A 22219-nucleotide genomic window follows, 5' to 3' on the forward strand; every position below is an offset into this window, starting at 1 on the left:
TATTTTTTTTTTAAATTGTGGGCCAAATTTGAATTGGGTAAAAAACCTAATTACTTTGATATTAGATCATTTCAGGGGGTCAGGAGAGGCATGCCCCAGGATAGGCCAGGGGACAAATTGAGCGACAGAGTTAGAAACCGTGTGCGCGATGATCCCTTGGTTCGTCTTCCTGCACCAGTTGTTCTAGCACCTGCCCATAATTGAGCAATGGATTCTTCTCTTGGTTCATTGAGTGCCCTATCGGGCAATTTGGTATAGCAGTTGCGTGAGGTGAGGGTTGCCCCTAGCTTAGCACATGTTTGTACAAGCTACGGGAATGTATGTACGGGTCCACAGAGTGAGGTTTCCCCTAGAGGAGATGGTGATTTTGATGATGCTGATGTTGCCCATGGTGGTTATGATGATGCTGAGGAGGCTGCACATGCTAATGCCATCTCTTGATATGTTGGTCTCTTGTGGGCAGACGATGATCAGCCTACAGAGGTACAAATTTATTTATATAATTTACAGTGCAATATTAAATTCCTTATATATACACATATGAACCATAACATGAGTCATTTTTTCTGAACACATGGTGGATCATACCACGTCATTGAGGGACCGACATCATGTTATCTCGATACCTAGAGATGTTGGTGCCCCATTTACAGTATGCACTTTCATCTAGATACATTGTATTGATATGTACATTTAAAATAAACAATAAAAAATTTAATGTAATGATGTGTATGATATGTTTTTTCAATTTTGTAGGGTGCTTCGTGTAGCACCGAGGTGGGTAGTTCTTCACATGACCCGTCGACCACTGAGGCTCAGCCTCATATACCACTAGTATGTTTTTCATCCATTAATTTGAAGTGTTTATATGCTTACTAATTTATGTACAACTCTGATTCATGTTCGTTATTTTTTGCAATTGTAGGCTTCTGGATTGTTTAATGGTGCATCACATGTACGCCTTCACCCATAAATTACTTTGGTTGCACATGACACATCATATGTATGCTTTTCTACGGTAAACTTGTAGTCTATATATATACTTTACAATTTATGTATATATACAAGTTTGATTCATGCTTTATATATGTTGTTCAGGTCGATACCACTACCAGTATTGGTATGGCTATGGGGTTGAGCCAGATGCAACCGTCGACATTGTCATTTGTGGTGATGATTAGAAAAATAATTTCTAATTTATTTATACTGTGTACCTAGCTTTTATAGGGATTGTCAAAATTGATGCACAATGCTTTTTTTATAGGACTTGACTACAACCACTTTTCTTGTTCGTGATAGTGGACCTCCACGTACCAGTGAGGGCATTGTAGAGCATGGTCATATGGTAATTTATTTTAAATTTTCAGTATATAATTACTTTATAAGTTAATTATGCAATTAACTTCTTCTCATGTAAAATCTTTTAATAATGTATAGGAGGGTGGAGACACTAATACTGCACACACACAGGATGGTGCATCTCAGGACCACATACAATAGGATGATTCATCTCAGTCACCTTCACTTGGAGTGAAGAGGACTATAGATGAGATGCACGAGATTTCTTAGATTATATATTTTAGATCATGTCATATTATTGTATTATGGACTTTTTATGATGACACTTGTTATGTTATCCTGGGACTAGTTATTATGTTATTTGGACTTGTTTTAATGTCATTTCCTTGTTATTATTTTTTCAGGACTTGTTATTATGTCACCAGGAATTGTTATGTGATTATATATAGGACTTTTTATTATGTCATTTCCTTGCTATTATGATACCAGGTCTTGTTATGTGATTTGGCGCCCTCTAGTGATTATATGTGTGATGTGGTTATCTGATTTGATGCCCTCTAGTGATTATATATGATCTATTTATGACTTTATATTTTAACATTGTGATTGATCATCTTATAGTGCAACAGTTTATAATTCAATAAAATAATTATCCCAATTTACTATAACTTTTTATTCTTAAAATAATAATAAAATCAAGAAGTTACATTTAATCTATGAAGAGATTAAGATAAAATAAATATATCACAAAAAATTAAAATGATTGTAACACAATTACAATGTGCACAAAATAGCATTAAATTATTATCAAACCAAAATTATATCTAAACTAGACAAATACAATGTAACACAATAAAAAATTAGAATGATTGTAACACAATTACAATGTGCACAAAATAACATTAAGAAGAAGATAACTAATACAATGTTGTTTATGAAACCAAAATTGAATCAAATGTAGACAAATACAATGTTAAAGGGACAAAGAAAAAAATTATCATAATTAAATATAAAAGAGTTTACACAATTAACACAAACTTACATGCATATAAATTTGATTCAACCTAATGTACCATCTGCATCCTCTCTCTTCTGCAATGCATCTATGATTGCCTCATGCTCTTCTATTGAAAGTGTCCACAATACCTTATTAGTAGGTCTACCTTTGTATCTTTCTAATTTGATGTTTGTTGCCACCACCAAATGAGAATAGTGTATAATCTTCTTTTCTGATTGGTAGTCTTCATAAGCTGGTAACCCATTCCTTCTTGTTAAGTATTTGTGTAGCCATGTTCCAACTACCACAATAGACCCAACTAGATACTGAAAACCATCATCATCTACTTGATCACATATCAACTTTTTTCTTAGGTTCTACACATCTAGCTAGCCAATACTCAACCTACTCATCATTATCCTCAGGTGCAACAACAACATACACATGTCCTAGAAAATAAATTTAAGTACATGTAGAAATAAGACTTGTTAGAATTTATAATTCAAATACAATCATAAATTTGTTAGACACAATGCACAAATGAGAGGGGGAGGGGGTGAATCAGTGGTTCTCAAATCTTTTCTTTTTACTAACCCTATGTGAGCATAGATCTACCTCAATGCAGACTGACCAATTAGTAGAGAGACCAACATAAATACAATCACACCAGGGACATCATATAACACTAGTATATACGAGGAAAACCCAAAATGGGAAAAACCTCGGTGAGCAATATTGCTAGAGTCTACTGCTCCAATACAACCTCACAATGAAAACACAGTTACAAAGTTTAGGGCATCAAATCAAGGAGCACCAACCCCTGACTTTAGGGCACCAACCCAAGGAGCTACAACCCCTTCCTTTAGGGCATCTACCCAAGGAGCACCAACCCCTGCACCAAGCTACAACTCAGTGTTAACAATACAAACATAAAATACATAAGTAGTTATCTTGTTACAAGTGAATCTTGCAACCTTATCATATGTCTTACTCTGTCGGTGAGATACCTTCTCTGCTACACCAACTCACTCTTTTGTTGCTCTCTCTTGCTGCTTAACTGCCGATGAACTCTACTGGTACTCTTATCCTCTTCTTCTACTCTGTTGGACCTCCATCTTACTCTCTCCTCTTCACCGGTATAACACTTTTCCAGTTCTTTGTCTTCCTTCTCTGCAGCCTCCTTCACTTCTGCTGCTCTACCAGTATGAACACTATAGATTCTTCTCTCCTACCAGTTGAACACTTCAACCAGGTTCTCCCTCACTCTCACTCACTTCTCAAATTCTCATCAAACACTCAACTGATTTTCTCTTACCTGCATAAGTATCACACTTTGCAATAGCACCACATTCTTCTACTACACCAGCACATTACAATGTCTTTTGCCTTCATCTTTATAGACTAGTTTCCCGCCAAAAAACCATTTCAAAAATCAGGTGGTTAGGATTTCTTCACCACCCTCGAGGAAAACCAAATCTAATAAGATATTGTCCGATCTAATCTTCCAGACTATCAGTCTATAAAAAGCTATCATTTATGCGCCTCCTAGATCATGCCTTCCATCTTTGGCAATCTGCTTTTTACCCCATCGGCGGTCTCTTGGTCAAACACCAGGATTTGGTTGTGTTGTTTCCTTCATCCACCTCGATCTCCTCAATCACTCTTAGATGGCTTGTAGTTGTCCTTCAGACCTCAAGCCACAAACCCCTGCAACAATCTGCAACATGTCATGTGATTTGTGGAACCTTTTATCATAGTCGATCAGTTCTACACCTACCCCATCGATGTACTTTCCATCTTTATCTGCTACGGGTTCACCACCTCATGCACGTTTGCCATTTTATCCTTTCATGGCATCACTGTTGGTATCCACCTCATCACACTATTCTATTGGTTTATGCCTAGTCACCGAACATTCAAACAACTAGTTCCATCTACCGATAAACAAACCCTACTGGCATATGACACCTTGCCAGTTGTCCTTCTTGTCATGACCTTTCTTATTCTATCGGTGTAACCCTCAAACTGGTCTTCAGACATGACTGACCTATGCATGCACATTCTCATCCAGTATCTGCACCTTGTCCATATTAATGATGGACTTTCATACCGGTTACCGCTCTTGATGACACCATGTCATCACCCTTCACAAGATACCATCTTTAATCAGGTCAGTCTATTTATGACTGCATCTGCTTAGTCTTACCTTTTCCCTGATCAATTTTGTTCATCCCTCTACCAATTTGTCAAGGTGATAAACACTTCTCACTTCCTCTGAACTGGTATCTTAGCATGCCTTCTCTGTCGGTCCTGATCTCATGTACTTAAGGCATTCCCTCAATTCACCGATGGATCTAATGTGAGCCTTCAAATACTTGCCTTTACCTCTTCACACTTATGCACATAGTGCATAATAAGTGTAAAGCGGAAAATCGCGATCGAACCCTAGTTGCTCTCCCCTCTTCCAACTCCAAGGAGAGAGAAGGGAGATTCACTAGGGTTGATGGTTTTCACTTAGGGGAGAGACTTTACATTCAAAAGAGGGGTTGAAACCCACAAGATCCAATCCCACACAATGCAAGATTGGATGCTAAATGTGTTTCAAGGGTTAAGAAAGCAAGGCTACCCCCTTTTGTAAAGAATGTGCATAGAAGAATTAAGCTAGGAATGCATAGAAAGTGACAAAGATTCGCTTATAAACTGAGATATGGATATAGGACGAAGCTGCGGACCTGGAATTAGCAGTAAAATGTTGATACGGCGCTATCCTGCAAATTTGAGCAAAAGTTGTCGGGACGATGGCGCCCGGCGCCACGGTCCTCCGAAAAATCTGCGAAACGAAGGGGGATCTGTTCGTCTCTGCACAAGGATTCCAGATCTTCAATTTCAACCGCGTACCTGCAACCTACACACAGAAAAGCGAAGATGATTGGGGGGTTAGGGATTAGGGGTTTGCCTTTAGGTCAAACCCCGGTTTTGGAATTAACCAAGAAATGAGCAAGTGCTGTAAATGTAAATGACTGTAAAACAAGTACTAATACCTTGTTCTAAGGATGTTTGTATCCTTCTGTGCGAAGGTATAGATATTGTATGTTGTATGTTGTAGCAAGTAGTATGTGATCTCCTCTTCAATGGTTGAATCCTTGACTTGAATGCAACACTTAGCCTTGAATGGAGACTTGAAATGATCAATTGCTTGAAGGAATGCTTGAATGCTTGAATGCTTGAGTATAGTTTCCACGCTTTTTCCATCATATCGAATGAAAGAGGAAAATGTCATTTATATACTTGTCAATTAGGGCTGATAGACTGATTTTCCCGACCTTAGGCCGACCAGGAAAGATAATTTTCCAATTTGCAAACATAAAGACCCGAAGTCCAAAAGAGACCGGGCCCAAAATAGGACCCAGGGACCAGGGCGCTGGGCGCCATGGTCCTGGGGACCAGGGCGCTGGGCGCCCTGGTCCTGAAGGACCAGGGCGCTGGGCGCTCTGGTCCCACCTCCCGGGACAGCAGGGTGCAAGGAGGTTCAGGCCAGGGTGCTTGAAAAATGCAGTTTTCAGTGTCGTAATCAGGTTTCGGGGTCTCCATTCAGGTTGCGTGTTGCGTCGCCCTCGTGAAGACCGAAATGCAGTCGAAATTGCAAGTGTCGCAATTTTAGGACGCTACATTTAGCCCCCACTTTAGCGGGAGTATGTATGCTCATACTTCCGGTAAAGTACAAGGAAACAACATTGAAAGACTTTCACCACGTCAAGGAGGCAAGATACACCAAGCCCCCAGTGGACTAAGGATCTTACAACTTCGATTGACAAAGTAAAAGGGAAGATCACGAGGGAGAACCATGACTGTCAGTAGTAAGGTTCCCTCACTATGAGTCATGCAAGAAAGATATCAAAAAATTTCAAGGCAAGGTTAAATTTGTCAAGAAATTTTCAAGTATCTTGAAAAGATATGAACGGGATGTATGCCCCCCTACGTTAAAGCGATCGCACATGCCTCACCAGGGGTGATTGCTTTAAGGTAGTGATACATATAAGAATGAGAAGGGAAAGGAGCACGTTATCGCAAGGATTTAGCCCCCAAGTGTGAGATAAACCCAAGGATAATAGACACAAAACACAAAGCACGAGGTGACTTCACTTTCCTCGGGGTCAGTATGTTATATGATTATTCATGTATATCATATGTATGTATGCATAATTGTTCTTCATTCCCCAATCAAGGAAGGTCACCTAGAAGAAGGGAACACATGTGTCTTTTGAGTCAACATGAGAGAGATCGAGAGATCTCAACGCTTTGCATCGTCCTCAAGTAGACAACACTAAGGACAACAAATAGAAGAATGAGAATAACATATAGAGGAAGTAACAAAAGAGAGGGGGAGAGAATCTGCTATGCTAATGTAACTAGTCTAGCACGTCATCTACCCCCCGATCTTGCTGATCAATGTTTCGGGAAGGCAGGGAACATGCTAGAGGAAGAACATCCAACACAGCAGATGGAGCTATCACTAGATCCAAACAAGGGCTATGTTCATATCCCAAGCCGCGGTGTTCTTGTCTAGGAGCTAGGATAAGTGCTTTAGAAAATTCATTAGATAAATGGTTATCAATATCAACAAGTTCATATTCACTATCAGAATGAACAAGAGAAGTAGCATTTTCATCATGAATAACATTTTCATCTATATCATCATCAAGATTTATAAAAATAGGATCTTTAACTCGCACAGGATCTAAACCATCATGCATCTTATGTTTAGGAGATTTAGGCTCAATTTCCGGCTGAGGAGAAAATGGAATAATGCTTGTTGAAGGTGTTTTTGGAGATTGTAAAGTTTGAGAAGCAGCTGCTTGAGCCCTAAGACGATGCTGTCGTCGGCGTTCACGTGCAGAACGATTTCGTCTAGTCTTAGTAGGAAGATTAGGAGATTGAGGAGGAGGGATGTTCTCATCCTTATCACTTGGGTGTTTAGGTTGTGGTCTCTTAGGCTGGATAATAGGAGAAGAAGAAGGTCTCTTCTCTCTATAGAAGGAAGGAGGAGGAACTGCTCCATATAAAGGAGGAATATTTGGTTTAAGAAGGAGACCAAGTCCATCATGACGAGGAGGAATAGGTCTACTTTTAGGAGGTTTATTAGGCATAGACATAGTTACATCCATAGGGATGGGTTGGGAATCTTCTTGAGGAAAGACATTAGTTTTGTCTTTCAAAGGAAGAACCTCCTTCTCAAGAATGATAGGAATATCAAGTTTAGGTGTTCTAGGTTCACTTAGAGATAGGATCATATCTGTTTTCCACTTTTGATAAGATTTGAAAAGATGATCACTGCGCGGAGGAAGAGATTGGAATTGTTTAGGCCAAAAGTAATCAATAGGAACGCTAGAGGTTCTTTCAGCTGGTTTAAAGAGACTATGATTGACAGTAACAACTTCACCATTATGGGGAAATTTCAAACACTTATGAATAGGAGAAGCAATAGCCTTCATGGAAGATAGCCAAGGATAGCCAAGCTTCACACGAAATTGTTCGGATGAAGGAATAATAGCAAAGTTCACATCAAGGGATTTGTTATGGACCTCAATAGGCAATGTAATAGAACCAATTGCAGGAGAAGAAAATGCATCAAATAATTTCACAATCACATCTGTTTTGTCATAAATCACTTGATTCAATTGCAAAGTAAAAAGAAATTCTTCAGTAATAACATTAATCATGCACGAAGGATCAATAAGCACTCCACGGCAAGGTGTATTCTTGACTTTTGCAACTATGTATAAAGGACCATCAGGTGCCCTAATGGTTTCACTGGAATCAAATGTGATGGAAGGTTCTTTAGGGTTTTCTTGCTGCTCTACAAAGTTAATCACATTCGGAGTCATAGACACAAGACCATCAGATGAGAGAGAAGAATCATTAGCCTCAATTGCATTAGAGGTATGAGAAGGTAATGGATCAGTGAAAATCTGAAGATTTTGGTTAGGAGGAGCTACAGATGTGTTGCCTTTATCATTCACTCCAGAAACAGAGATAGTATTATTATCAATCAAATCTTGAATTTTACCCTTTAAGGGAAAACATTTTTCAGTATCATGCCCAGGTTGACGATGAAATTGACAAAAAGATTTGTTATCAAAATAGGGTGAAGTAATCTTTGCAGGATCAATTTGTCTTATAGGAGGAAGAGTAAGCACATTTTGTTCCAATAACTTATTCATGATACTATGCAATGATTCATTCAAAGGAGTATACTTTCTTTCTTTCTTGAAAAATTTAGAAATAGGAGGCACACCTGATGCTGCATTCACATTGTTGTTGATGATATTTTCATTGAATTTGATGGAATTTCTGTTCGGTTTAAACTTCCCAAATGGTTGTTGACTGCTATCACCCTTATCACTCGGAGCCATAGGATGTGATTGTTCCATTTGACTCACAGTCAGTTGATAATTGTGAAGAGTTGCACACAACTGTTGGAAAGAAGTAAACTCAGAAAATAGAAGTTTGTCTCGAATATCTTTTTGTAAATTAGAAATAAAGATTCTTTGAATATCATTGTCAGGCACTGGAAAAGAAATTTGAGCATACAAATGCTTATATCTACCAATGAAATCAGTCACTTTTTCTTTAACACCTTGTTTACAATGCATTAAATCAATCGAAGTAACTTTAGGACTTATATTGTTTTGAAATTGTTGAATGAAAGCATTTGCAAGTTGTTCGAAAGAAGTAATAGAATAGGAAGGCAACGAGCAATACCATTGTAGGGCTTTGTCTCTTAATGTTCTAGTGAACAGTTTTGCAAGCAACCTTTGGTCATAAGCAAAATCAGTACATATTGTTTGAAAAGTCTTAACATGTGTTAGAGGATCACCTTTACCATTATAAAGCTCCAAATGCGGGATTTCAACATGTTTAGGAGGGATAGCTCGAACAATGTCAAGAGAAAGTGGGCTCGCAACATCAAATGTGGGCACACTAAACTTAGATTGATTCATAGAGGCAATTTGTTGCTGTAAAGAAGAGACAGTTTGTGCAAGATTGTTAATGGTCGCTTCAGTCGAAGAGTTCATATTAGATGTGTTAGATTGAGATGGAGGTGTTATGTTATTGAAAGAAGGTAAAGAGTAAGGTGGTGGGACTCTATGATAGTTAGTCATAGGAGATGATTGGACAGGAGGAACACTACAAGGAGGAATGGAATGGTTAAACGAATTGCCCCCTTGCGTCATGTTCATTTGTGGAGATATAATAGGGACACTCATTGAAGGAATGAATGAAGAAGTCGGATTAAATGAAGGAAGAGGGTTAATTGAAGAAGAAGGGTTGCTCCCATGACTGGTGATCACAGGAGGAATGTCTTGTGTAGAAGTAGCCATTATGTTTGATGTAAAGGTAGGTATGCTAGCAATAGAAGTTGTCAAAGGAATAGAATGATTGACTTGAGTAGGAGGTTGTGTATAACCCAAATTTTCAGCACAACTCTTCATAGGCATCACATTCGAATCCACAATGTGTGCAATACCACGCAAAATATCAATTCCATTCTTATCACTTTGAAGCATACATTTTAGACCCTCAATTAAAGGAAGAGCTTGACTATCAGGGTATTCTTGAGACATCCACTGTCGAAAATCGTCAAATTGGTTATCCAATTTCGAAAGTTGTTCTTCAGAAACCTCATGGAGAGATTCTTCATCGTTAGGAGGATTAGAGGAATTGCCCATGTCCTCGTTAAAAAGGCTATTCAAATTAGGTTCCATCTCCTTGGTAGTTAAACCTCGGAAAGACTTAATTCTACGGCTTCGTCTAACGGGAATAGTGTAAGTAGGGCTTATTGTTGTAAAACTCATGCACTAGAGAGAGAAGATTTTGAATTTAGAGGTAGCAATTTTCAATAAAATCAGCCAATCTTCTGGATTTAAGCTATTAAATGCAATCACGACAGTCTCCCGAAATTTCGGAAAAAATGTCCGGGACCGTGGCGCTTGGAGTGCAACACGGTCCTTGCAACTTTTTTCGAAATTTGCAGGGATGAAAGGTATGATGATTTTAGAGCTAATCTGAAAAAATTGAGTGATTTTACGATCTGTAGATAGGCCAAATTAAAGTTACAAATTCAAAATTGAATCCTATCAAGATTGTCAAAAAATGCAAAATTTGAATTTTGAAAAAGAGAGGGAAACTGAAATTTTGAATGTTATGATTTTAGAGGGAATGCCAAGAGCAATGCAAACTTTGAATTTTAAAAATTGACTCAATTTCACGCAAAATTCAATTTTGAAAGCAGAAATTAAAGTTGTTGTAATTAAGCACTTAATTTCAAAAGTCACAAATTGTAAGAATTTGAATAAAGCACTGAAATTTCGAATGAATGTAAACACACTTTTCAGATTTAGGACAGTAAGAACACAATTTTGACACAAAATTTTAGTTTCGATGATTTTTGAATGTTTAGAAGCCTTAATCCAAGCAATCACAAGACCAACTTTGATTGTAATTTTGAAAGTGTTAGATTTGATAAAATCAGCCAAAATTCTGGATTTTAGCAGGAAAATACAGTAAGATCTAGCTCCCGAAATTTCGAAAAAAATGTCGGGGACGATGGCGCTCGGAGTGCACACGGTCCTCGCAACTTTTTTCCAAATTTTCAGGGATGAAAGATATTGTGATTTTATTGCGGAATCCAAAGTTACAGCTGATTTGGAGATGTTTTGATCAGTAAAATTGTCAGACAAAGGTTGAATCAAGAGGGTTTCAAAAATTAGGGTTTTGACTTTTAACCACTTAATTTTCAAAATTAAAGCACAAATATGAATTGATAATTTGTAATAAAAGGGCAGATCTGAAACAATCATCAACAATTAAACATTTCACAAGTTTAATTACTTAAAAAGAAAATTTAAGGTTTTTATGCAATTAACCTCTAAAATTTTGCCAAAGATCAAACATGGAAATGTAATCAAGGAATCCAATTTTCAAATCTAACTATGAATAATCAGAAAGGATGTTCACGTCGGGTTCACCAAAATGTAAAGCGGAAAATCGCGATCGAACCCTAGTTGCTCTCCCCTCTTCCAACTCCAAGGAGAGAGAAGGGAGATTCACTAGGGTTGATGGTTTTCACTTAGGGGAGAGACTTTACATTCAAAAGAGGGGTTGAAACCCACAAGATCCAATCCCACACAATGCAAGATTGGATGCTAAATGTGTTTCAAGGGTTAAGAAAGCAAGGCTACCCTCTTTTGTAAAGAATGTGCATAGAAGAATTAAGCTAGGAATGCATAGAAAGTGACAAAGATTTGCTTATAAACTGAGATATGGATATAGGACGAAGCTGCGGACCTGGAATTAGCAGTAAAATGTCGATACGGCGCTGTCCTGCAAATTTGAGCAAAAGTTGTCTGGACGATGGCGCCCGGTGCCACGGTCCTCCGAAAAATCCGCGAAACGAAGGGGGATCTGTTTGTCTCTGCACAAGGATTCCAGATCTTCAATTTCAGCCGCGTACCTGCAACCTACACACAGAAAAGCGAAGACGATTGGGGGGTTAGGGATTAGGGGTTTGCCTTTAGGTCAAACCCCGGTTTTGGAATTAACCAAGAAATGAGCAAGTGCTGTAAATGTAAATGACTGTAAAACAAGTACTAATACCTTGTTCTAAGGATGTTTGTATCCTTATGTGCGAAGGTATAGATATTGTATGTTGTATGTTGTAGCAAGTAGTATGTGATCTCCTCTTCAATGGTTGAATCCTTGACTTGAATGCAACACTTAGCCTTGAATGGAGACTTGAAATGATCAATTGCTTGAAGGAATGCTTGAATGCTTGAATGCTTGAGTATAGTTTCCACGCTTTTTCCATCATATCGAATGAAAGAGGAAAATGTCATTTATATACTTGTCAATTAGGGCTGATAGACTGATTTTTCCGACCTTAGGCCGACCAGGAAAGATAATTTTCCAATTTGCAAACATAAAGACCCGAAGTCCAAAAGAGACCGGGCCCAAAATAGGACCCAGGGACTAGGGCGCTCCCACCTCCCGGGACAGTAGGGTGCAAGGAGGTTCAGGCCAGGGTGCTTGAAAAATGCAGTTTTCAGTGTCGTAATCAGGTTTCGGGGTCTCCATTCAGGTTGTGTGTTGTGTCGCCCTCGTGAAGACCAAAATGCAGTCGAAATTGCAAGTGTCGCAATTTTAGGACGCTACAATAAGAGATAATCTCCACTTACCAGTGGAGTGACACCTTATCTTGTGCATCTTGCAATGTACTCATGTGGCTTCCCTTTTTGTGCAACATTTCTTCAAATAGGCACATGTGATCTGATGTGAGAACATTCACTGTCAGTCATTGCTTCTCATGATGACTACATCTTCATCAGGTGGGAGACCTGTTGTTCTGCAACCTCATGACATACCTATGATCTATTCATTCTTCTCCTCTAGTGTTGATGTGACTTAGGTAATATTTTGCCTCTTCATCACAAACAACCGCTCAAACACTTCTCTATCTCATCACACAAGTCATGCAGTAACTTGTGTACTGGTGACTCCACTAGCCACTTGTTCTTGCCTTACTGGTTTTCTGCAACACAAGGTGATATCAAAGATATCACATCCTATACTCCTTCATAGCAGTATTGCACATCCATCTCTACTATCGGTGGTCATCCCATACCGGTTGACATCAATGACAACACAATGCCAACAAAATTATATGACAATACATAAAAATATATAATTTAAAGTTATAAACAAGAAATTGAATTAAATTACCAAGTTGTATGAGGTATGAAACACAATCATAATCTTCTGATGCAAATGCATGATCTGGGTCTTCTTTTCTTCTAACATCTTGATATTGTGTCTCACTGGGTGTTAAGGATTTGTGTTGCCATTCTTTGACCCATTCCGTATTCTCGCATTCTTCCCATTCACCTACAACACAAAATTGACAAAAACATGCAATCTCTCTAGTCCATATAGTCCAAGTGTTAGAATTAGAACTCTTAAATGAATGACATCTAGCTGACCCGTTGATTGTATCACAATCATATCTTGGAATGATATTCTCCTCTTTAACTAGCCAGAAGAAACGTGTAATTGTAGAGTTCTAACTTGATCCTGTGGATAAAGTTGCACTACACCAATCCACAATCGCACTTGCATTTTTAAATTTAGCCTTTTCCTCGAATTTGAGTTTCTCTCTGTAAAGGGCTCTCTTAACACATGCGTCGACACCATCATGTTCTCCTTTCCCATGTCCAACCTCAAAAAATCTCCACATGTGTTCGATATTAGTTTTCTTATGAATCCTACTCAACCAATAAAACATTCTAGCATTCTTGAATTGCCCTATGCAATTATCTGACCATATTAGATGTTGTGTCATCTGAATTTCTCTCTCCCTCAAATTCTCAAAAAAGGTCTTGAAGCAATACTGGACAAACTCAGATGAGTGTAATTTATTATCACTCATATAGAAATGGTAGTCTCTCAAAATTTTATGATCCTCTTCTATACTATCTGGTGCATGCCTATAGACAATATGGACAAAAATCGATATGCACTAAATTGTAGTATTGTGATTGGACCTCATCTTGTGGTGCAAGCATGTAGTTCTCTACAAAGTCAATGACCAAAAGTATACTACCAACAGGAAATGTATCCTTACATATTCAAAACTGACGATCAAGCCATCTAGCATTTTGAGAGTGTTTAACATATTTAGGTACGATCTTACTCTTAAATTCATTCATAAAATGCATGAACACTAACTTTTTCAGTGATTAGATCGCACCGTCTTCCAACCTTTCCATCCTTCAGTGGATACTCAACGTGGTATAAATATACCACCTGAAACTATAAAGGAGTTTATTTTGCAACCCACCAAATGAGCAAAATTTTCTTTTCAATGCATGTGTTTCCGGTGTATGTGATATATGTGGCAATCTTGCATTGTTGGATGAATGTTTGCATGAAAATATTTCAAATGATTTTAGACAACAATTAACATTTCATTACTATGCATGGTAACACTTATATATAGAAATACATCATAATGGTAGCGAAATTGAACATGAGTTTTGCAACAACATGTGACTCTTTCCTTGTTAATTCGAACATACCAAGGTTTACACTTTTCAAAAGTCCTTTGACAAATGCTAATAGTCAACACCTTATCATCCAAATAAAAATTTTACAATTTAGTTTGAGTCATGTCCAATAGGTGTTTTGGATGTGGATCACGAATTTTTGACCCAACTCTTAATTTAAGAAGATATCTAGCATTAGGTGATACTCTCGTATTATCATGCCAGAATTTTCCGATCAAAGTTTTGACTTCACCAGTAAGTTTCATATCAGACCTTGGTAGTCTACCACTAAAAGTCCACAAATTGTTTGTCGGATCACTTTCAAATTTAACTTTTCTTTTTATAGCTCTTGACAAAGTTTTACAATGAATATTAAGATATCCACTTATGCTACTCATCATTCTTTTATCAGAAGTTGTTTGGCTTACTAAAGTTGTTGTTATTGCCTGTTGTGCCTTATTTTTATCTTTTGAACGACTTTTCTTTCTGATTGTATCAAAGGCGCTAGCAACAGTCGATACAACTTGTTTTAAAGACTCATCCTTCTTCTTGGGTTTGACATAAAAGCCTAACTTCTTCATCACTTTTCGCATTTTAGTCATTTTAATTAGTTGTGTCATTAATTGACATTGAAACCCAATTTTATTATTATAAAAAAAATGTCTAAACAATCTATTTGCATGTGTCCTAATCTGTCTCCATGAAACCAAGCTAGGAAAATTGTCTAGTACGTCACTTTTAATTTCAAAATTTTCATTCGTTTGATTATCATTCAAACATGTTTCATTTTCAATTGGTGTTTCCATGTCTACATCCACATTATTGGTTTTAGTTGCAAGTGGATTTTCAATTTCATTTGGAGTTTCAATTTCGGTTTCAATTTTAGTTTCAAGTTGAGATCTAGTTTCATTTGGGGTTTCAATTTGGATTTGAATTTCAGTTTCAACTTGAGTTCTAATTTCATTTGGGGTTTGATTTTCAATTGGCATTTGATTTAATAAGTAATCTGCTTCTACTAAATCACCAATTTCTTCATGAGAAAAAACATAGGGTTGTGAAGACATACATGTATCCAATAATGGATTAGAAGATGCACTTGAATTAAATGGTTCTATTGTGTTTCCTTTGTCATTATTTATGGTTTCATCGATGTTCTCCTCTTCTGAAATGATTGTGGAACTTGAAGCTCTTTGTCTCATTCTTTCTCTTCTCTCTCGTTAACATATTGCCCCCTTCTCCCTATTTGCTACAATCTCCTCAGCTGTCAGAACCTTCCTTTGACTCTTCCTGCGTTGATTTGATCCCATGGCTGCACCAAATTTTGAATTTGAATCGATCTCCTTACCAAATCGATAATAAGACAAAAAAAAGAGAATGATTAATCAAAACATTCTCTTTGTAGATCGTACTTGTCAAGCAATGATTGAAAAATCATTCAATCATTGGGATTTGTGCTTGTGGGCCAGATTCTGGCCCAACGGATCTTTTCAGAAATGGGTGCCCATTTTTGAATCAGGTGCCCGTTTCGCTTTCAACGGTACAAAGCAAAATGAGTGCTCGCTTTTTGAATTTAAAAAACAAGCGCCCGTTTTTTAAAATTTGGAGCGAGAAACAACCCATAGCCTTGTTTTTTGCTTCAGGATAGGCTTGGTCCCACCAAGCCTATGCTTGGACCTCCAAAAAGTGGCTAAGGTAAAACAACATCAGATTTCTACCTTGGCCTAATTTTTTGAGGGCCTTCCTGATTGAATTTTTTGACGAAACGAAAACCCATTAGAGTTTTCAATGTCCTGATTTCATAAATATAAATTTCATAGTGATAAGATTATTTTTACTATTTTTGTATTATTTATTAATCAAAAGTGGTACCTAAACCTAAAATATCAAGGTTCAGTAAAACTTTAATAGCTTTTTTGTTTTTAAGATTTTAGAAAAATAAATTATATGACATTGATCTACATATAATTCTTTTGAATATTAAAAAAGAAAAAATTGAAAAATATGATTTTTTTATCAAATTATGGTGGTTGTACACCTGATGTTTTAAAAATATATTTTATTGTTAGTTAAAAATTAATTTAAAAAAAATATTCAATAAAAAAATAAGAAAAAATATTCTCATCAATATTTGGTGTCTTAGGTATCGTTTCCCAAAAGGATTTGCAAAAATTCATTTATTTGCATCAAAAAAGGGTGGTCGTACACATATGTGGTATGGTCCTGAAATAGGCATTTTGAAAAACTGGTTTTTAAGAATGCCTACCAAAAAGCGATTTCTACCATGTGGGTATTAAAATAAATTACATATTTGAAAACTAGACTCTGAGCACTACATTTTCTATTACTGAAGTTTTTTGAGATTCAATCTCTAAGTGCATCAAATTTTGACATCAATTGACAAAAAATTTGAAAAACAGAGAAAACACTTCCACTTTTTGCCAAAAAGTGGGACTCAACTTCTTGCAACCACCCACCAATCTAAAGCTCTTCCTTTAAAAGAAGTTGCAAGAAATCATAGAGCTACATTCTACTCTGTAACATTATGGACCATGCAAACATCAACCACATCTTGTAGGTGTTCCCCCTGGGGTTTTGAAACCTTCACTAGTGAATTTAGGGACGACTTTCAACGTAGAGGTAAGAATAGGGCCCCATACTACAGGTGGAATGGGAGGAATAAGGGAACTTCCGCTATTCCAAGTCATCAAATTCCTGGGAGGAACTTGAGCCATCACTATGAGAACAGGTATCGCAAGGATAACAGGTGAATTCTGAGAAGAAGTAGCTGCGGATGACGAGATGGTTACCAGGGGTGGCAGAAGTAAGTTGGGATTTGAAGTTGTTTGACTCCTGATAACCGATATGTGGTTCATAAACTTGCTTAGTCTTTAAGTACAAATTAGGTCCCACCAGATGTGCCAGAAAAAGAATAGTTGACTAGTAATTTTGCATTATACGCTAACAACCTTATGGGAAACTCAATGATGGGGGACCTTTGCACGAAGTTCACTGAATAACCTTCAGGTTTGAGAAGTCGACTCTTCATACGATGGGGGGAAGAAAAGGGAGAAAGATTACTTAAAAGCTATACTAATTAGGCAATACGCTAGAATATTTTTGGAACATTTGAAGCATAGAAAACCCAAGTATTTACAATTTTAAGGCCCATTCAACAATCTACATTCCCAATACAGTTAGAGAAGAAAATCAAACAAGGCTCATTCAACATAATATGACATACACCATTCATCTAACATATAACAAGTTTAATAGCATAGTTTAATCTGCAGAGTCTCATAGCACATATCATAGAAGTTGTTGAATTAGAAAATAACACATAAGTTAACCTATTAAGCTTCAAACAAAATAACCATAAAGGCCATAGGCACAGTCTGATATATTTATAATCCAAAAAACATAATCAACTTAAAGGCCTGATTCACAGAGCTAAAGTCTAATAATATTTTCTCAAATTCTAAACCTCTAAAACAACTGAAGGAAGGCCAATAAAGAGCCCTCAACGCCTAACAACTACCAGCAAGAAAGCACGAGAAAAAACCCCCGCAACCGCTCCTTGTCAGAAATCTCCTTGTGTGGCATCCATAGAGACGCATACAATCAAAAAGCAAAAACGACCTTTTGATATCATTATGCTAATTGCATCATGGCGACCTTTGTACCTGCCAAAACAAGAAACTTGAGGTGCCAATGACATTCCAACTCACGAACCGATGAAGGGACACGCGGCAACTCAGAGGAGACTCAGAGTTGAGCGCAAAAGGAGGACCAGGAAATGAAGTGCGGAGGTGCCAAGTACCACTACTAACACATGAAGAATGATGGGGGTCATGAGCACTCACGCCAAAGGGAAGACCTGCGCCACGTGGAAGCTCCACACTTTCTCAATGCAAGGCGAGAAAGGCGAGCCACTTAGAGCAACATCGTGACACCATGTGGCACGTGCAGACAAAAGGAAGAGCGGGCTAAAAAGAGAAAGGGGGATGGCAAACAATTAACCAAAATGCCACCCCATGAACAACTTCGAAAGAACATTAACATGACCCTTTTCTTCTTGAAATTTGGTGGAGAGAATATAGCTACATGGTTGCATAATATTAAATAAATATTTTATCCATGTGATCTAGAAAATAGGCGTGATTAAATAATACATTATTTAATTGTGTGAGATGGAAAAGGGACTAATTTAGGTGGCAACAAAAGGTGAAGATGATTTTCCTAGATGATGTAACTATTTGGTTGATTTGGACAAGTCTGTCTAGGAAAATATTAGGTGTCTACAAGATGATCTACAGATTGATTACTAGTGCCTTGGTGCTTGTCTTTAAACATGATATTGTGGAGACTATGTTTGAATAATTTGGTACAAGGATCAGTTTGGAATAAGTGAAAGGAAAGTTTAAATTTGGAGGAGTCGACAATGGGTTTGATTCTATTCATGAGATATAATTACAATTGCATTCTAGTCCATGATGAGGAAAAACATATGAATAAAAATGAGTCTTGACAATTAAGGATAAAAAAAAAATTAAAGGATGATGATTTTCTCACTTTTGTCAACTTATGAAAAAAATATATCAAAATAAATAAAAGGATAATATATCTTAAAACAACGTCCAAAATTCAAAAAAGGAAAATTCTATACTTTTAGCTTAGAGAGGCTAATAATTGTTATATGTATAGTTGTAAAGGAAAATAATATTTTTCTATTATTAATCTAGACTAGTCAAATGAAATGCTTACAACTCAACTCAAATCAACTTAGACAAATACCAATTTTATTGCAAGGGAACATGTTATTCTAGGTCAACTTGTGAAAATGTGTGTAAACAATTAAAGATAATACTTTTTAGACATGCATATATGCTCTAAGAATGGTTGTGTAAATTTATTTATTTTTATTGCACCAATTTAAGTCTTGTAATGTAAATGATATGAGGGTGAATGTCATATGGGGAGAGATTTATGAGATTCATAAAATGAATGTATTAAATGTGTTTGAATACAAGGAAACAACAATATACTATGCAAATTTGTATTTAGTCAGCCCTTGCGAGAGTTGGGAAAAAATTTAGTCCAATTTTTTTAATTTGTGAGGGTTAAATCTATAATTGCACAACCATTATAACGACCTCAAAAATTACAAAGAATATAAAAAGATACTAAATTTGAGTGGATAATAGGTACATGGAAATATAAGCTTTCTTAGGTGTAATCTAGGGAAATATATTGGGTTGTGTGCTTGAGGAGGGAGCATGTGTAGCATAATGTACGTAAACAAAGTAGTTAATGACATAGAGAAAGGATCTCAACTTACATAATTTTCAAATCTCTCATTGTTATATAAATGCAATAAAACATTTTTTCTATAAATAAATGCAAAACTAAATATAAAATGTTGAAAATATGCAAACATAATTTTATTCATAATCTCTCTCCCACCATCATGTTCACTCTTTATAGGACAACAGAGACTTATTTTCATCAAGTATTTTGACCTGAAACAACTTTACACCAAATCACATAATTCATCAATATATAAATATAATAAAACACTCTCCTCAAGATAAACACAAAATTGAATAGAAAATAACATAAAGATACAAACGTAACTTTATTCATAATATCTCTTACCTCCATGCTTTGTATTTATAAAATGATGAAGACTTATTGATGCTATGACAACTTCACAAGAAGCTCTTTCCAATCGCCACATGTCATTGCTATCCACCTTATAATGCAAAAGAAGAGTTAAATTGAAATGGAAAAAAACAATTTGAAGCCTCAAATATTTGTTTTTCTTGGTGTCACACACCAAGCCAATACTCATGTCTCATTTATACAGTCCTTAATGGAGACATGGAAAGAAAGTGAGAGAACTAGAAGTTTCTACAACACTCTTTACATAATTGTCTTACCATTGTTTTTAATCTTATTTTTAGTGGAATCTTTTAGGGTCCCTCTTCTACACGAAAAAGTACATTTATGTTTTGCATTTGATTGTTGTAAATTAAAAACCATTTTAAGAGCATGTATTTGACAATACACAAGATAGGGCTGGCCCCATTTACAATCATGAAATCTCCTTGCACTTATTACTAGGAAGAATGTTTTTCAAGTTTGGTATGCAAAACCTAAACATAAAATAAAACTAGGAAACAAATTAGGCATGTCAACAAATTGAAGCAATCAATGCACCTCGTTTGTCTATGGATTCTTCTTTTTAGAGAGAAAATTTGGATTAGCTTTAACCTTTTTGATGTGATAGACTTGTATAGTTTATTCATGGAATATCAAAAAATTGAAAAGAAATCATTCTAGTAGTTGACAAGGCAAGTGCATTAGATGCTTGGCCTTTATCAAATTATTAATAATGGTACTTTCCTTAACCTAACCAAACCCTTTCAGGTTAAGTTAGGTTAAATAGTGTATTTTTTTAACGCTTTATTCCTTAATCCTCAACCTTTCAAATCATATCCTAATTGGCACGGTGGCAATCATCAAATTTGATAGAATTACTTCCACCAAACTCCATTATTTTATTGAATTTAAATTAGTCCCACTTTGAAAAGTCCTTGTTGAATGGATCTTTCAAGGGAAGGAATCATTACTTGGCTTTGTTTTATTGGGGATTGGGCCAACGTGCCAGATTGCGAGGAAAGAGGCAGATTGTAAGGAAAATGGAAGATTTCAAGAGAAGAGGGAAAATATGCCCTAAAATTCAATCAAAACATTTGTTTGTCAACATCTAAATTCTTCCCAAGCCCTAAGGATATGTACATATATATAATTTCGTAGGCTTATTTTGTTCCCTAGGTTTTTTGGCCTAGGTTTTATTGACTACCCACTCATCATATAATGGGTTTGTTGGTTGGCTGGCCGGCCATTGTCATTTACGAAGTCCCAAGGCTGAAAATTTATGCCGCATTTCATGGTGTGCACTTTACAACTACAAACAATCAATCAATCAAAATTTGAACCAAAAAAAAAAAAAAATTGTTGAAATGTGTGCAATGGATGGACCCTTTGGATGGAACACAAATGGGAACGGTACCATTTTTTTAGTGTTTATTTTGAATCCATATAAGGAGGCAAAACAATTTTGTGGGGCTTCAAAACTGTTTTGAAATGGTCTCCATGGCCTAGCCCGGCAAAAGTAACATAGGTCTTGGCATGTGTTGGGTAATAAGACGGCATTTGGACATGAGAAAGGGAGATTAAAAAAAAAAACGCACCAAGCACAAGAAGGCGACCGGGACACTGTAACACGGAGCGGGAGTTAAGGGGCAAGACAATCAAAGGTTTTGAAGAAAAAACAAACGGTAAGGGAAGCGGCGGCGTTGACTGGCGGTTAATCGAGCCGGGTGAGTGGCTCCCACGTGGAAAGCTGCAGTGCATGGATGACGCTAATAAGCAGTGGATTGTGGATTTGTGGATTAGGGAAGGGTATCACTCGCATCTACAGATTGACAATTTCTTTTTAGTTGTTTTCGTCTGTGATTTAATTGCTTATAGCTATTGCTTTGGCTTAAAATCATCAATATTTATGCATAAATGCCTGAGTAATCGTGTATTATGGGTACCAATAAAGGTGCACAAATGAGTCAATTATGATTAAAAAATATGACTATTGAGTACATGTGTAATTTATTAATGGACTTTTAATTTTTTTCCTTTTTTTTTTCTTTTAAAGTTAGTAATTGGGAAGTTGGGTGTGCAAGGAGTGAACGGTTATTGAAACATGAACCGTAATTGGTGATCTTCCCCTAAGATTAGGGTTATGCGCGCAAGGGTCAAAAAGTACACA

The sequence above is a fragment of the Cryptomeria japonica genome, chromosome 8, assembly GCF_030272615.1.
Source record: "Cryptomeria japonica chromosome 8, Sugi_1.0, whole genome shotgun sequence".
NCBI classification, from domain to species: Eukaryota; Viridiplantae; Streptophyta; class Pinopsida; order Cupressales; family Cupressaceae; genus Cryptomeria; species Cryptomeria japonica.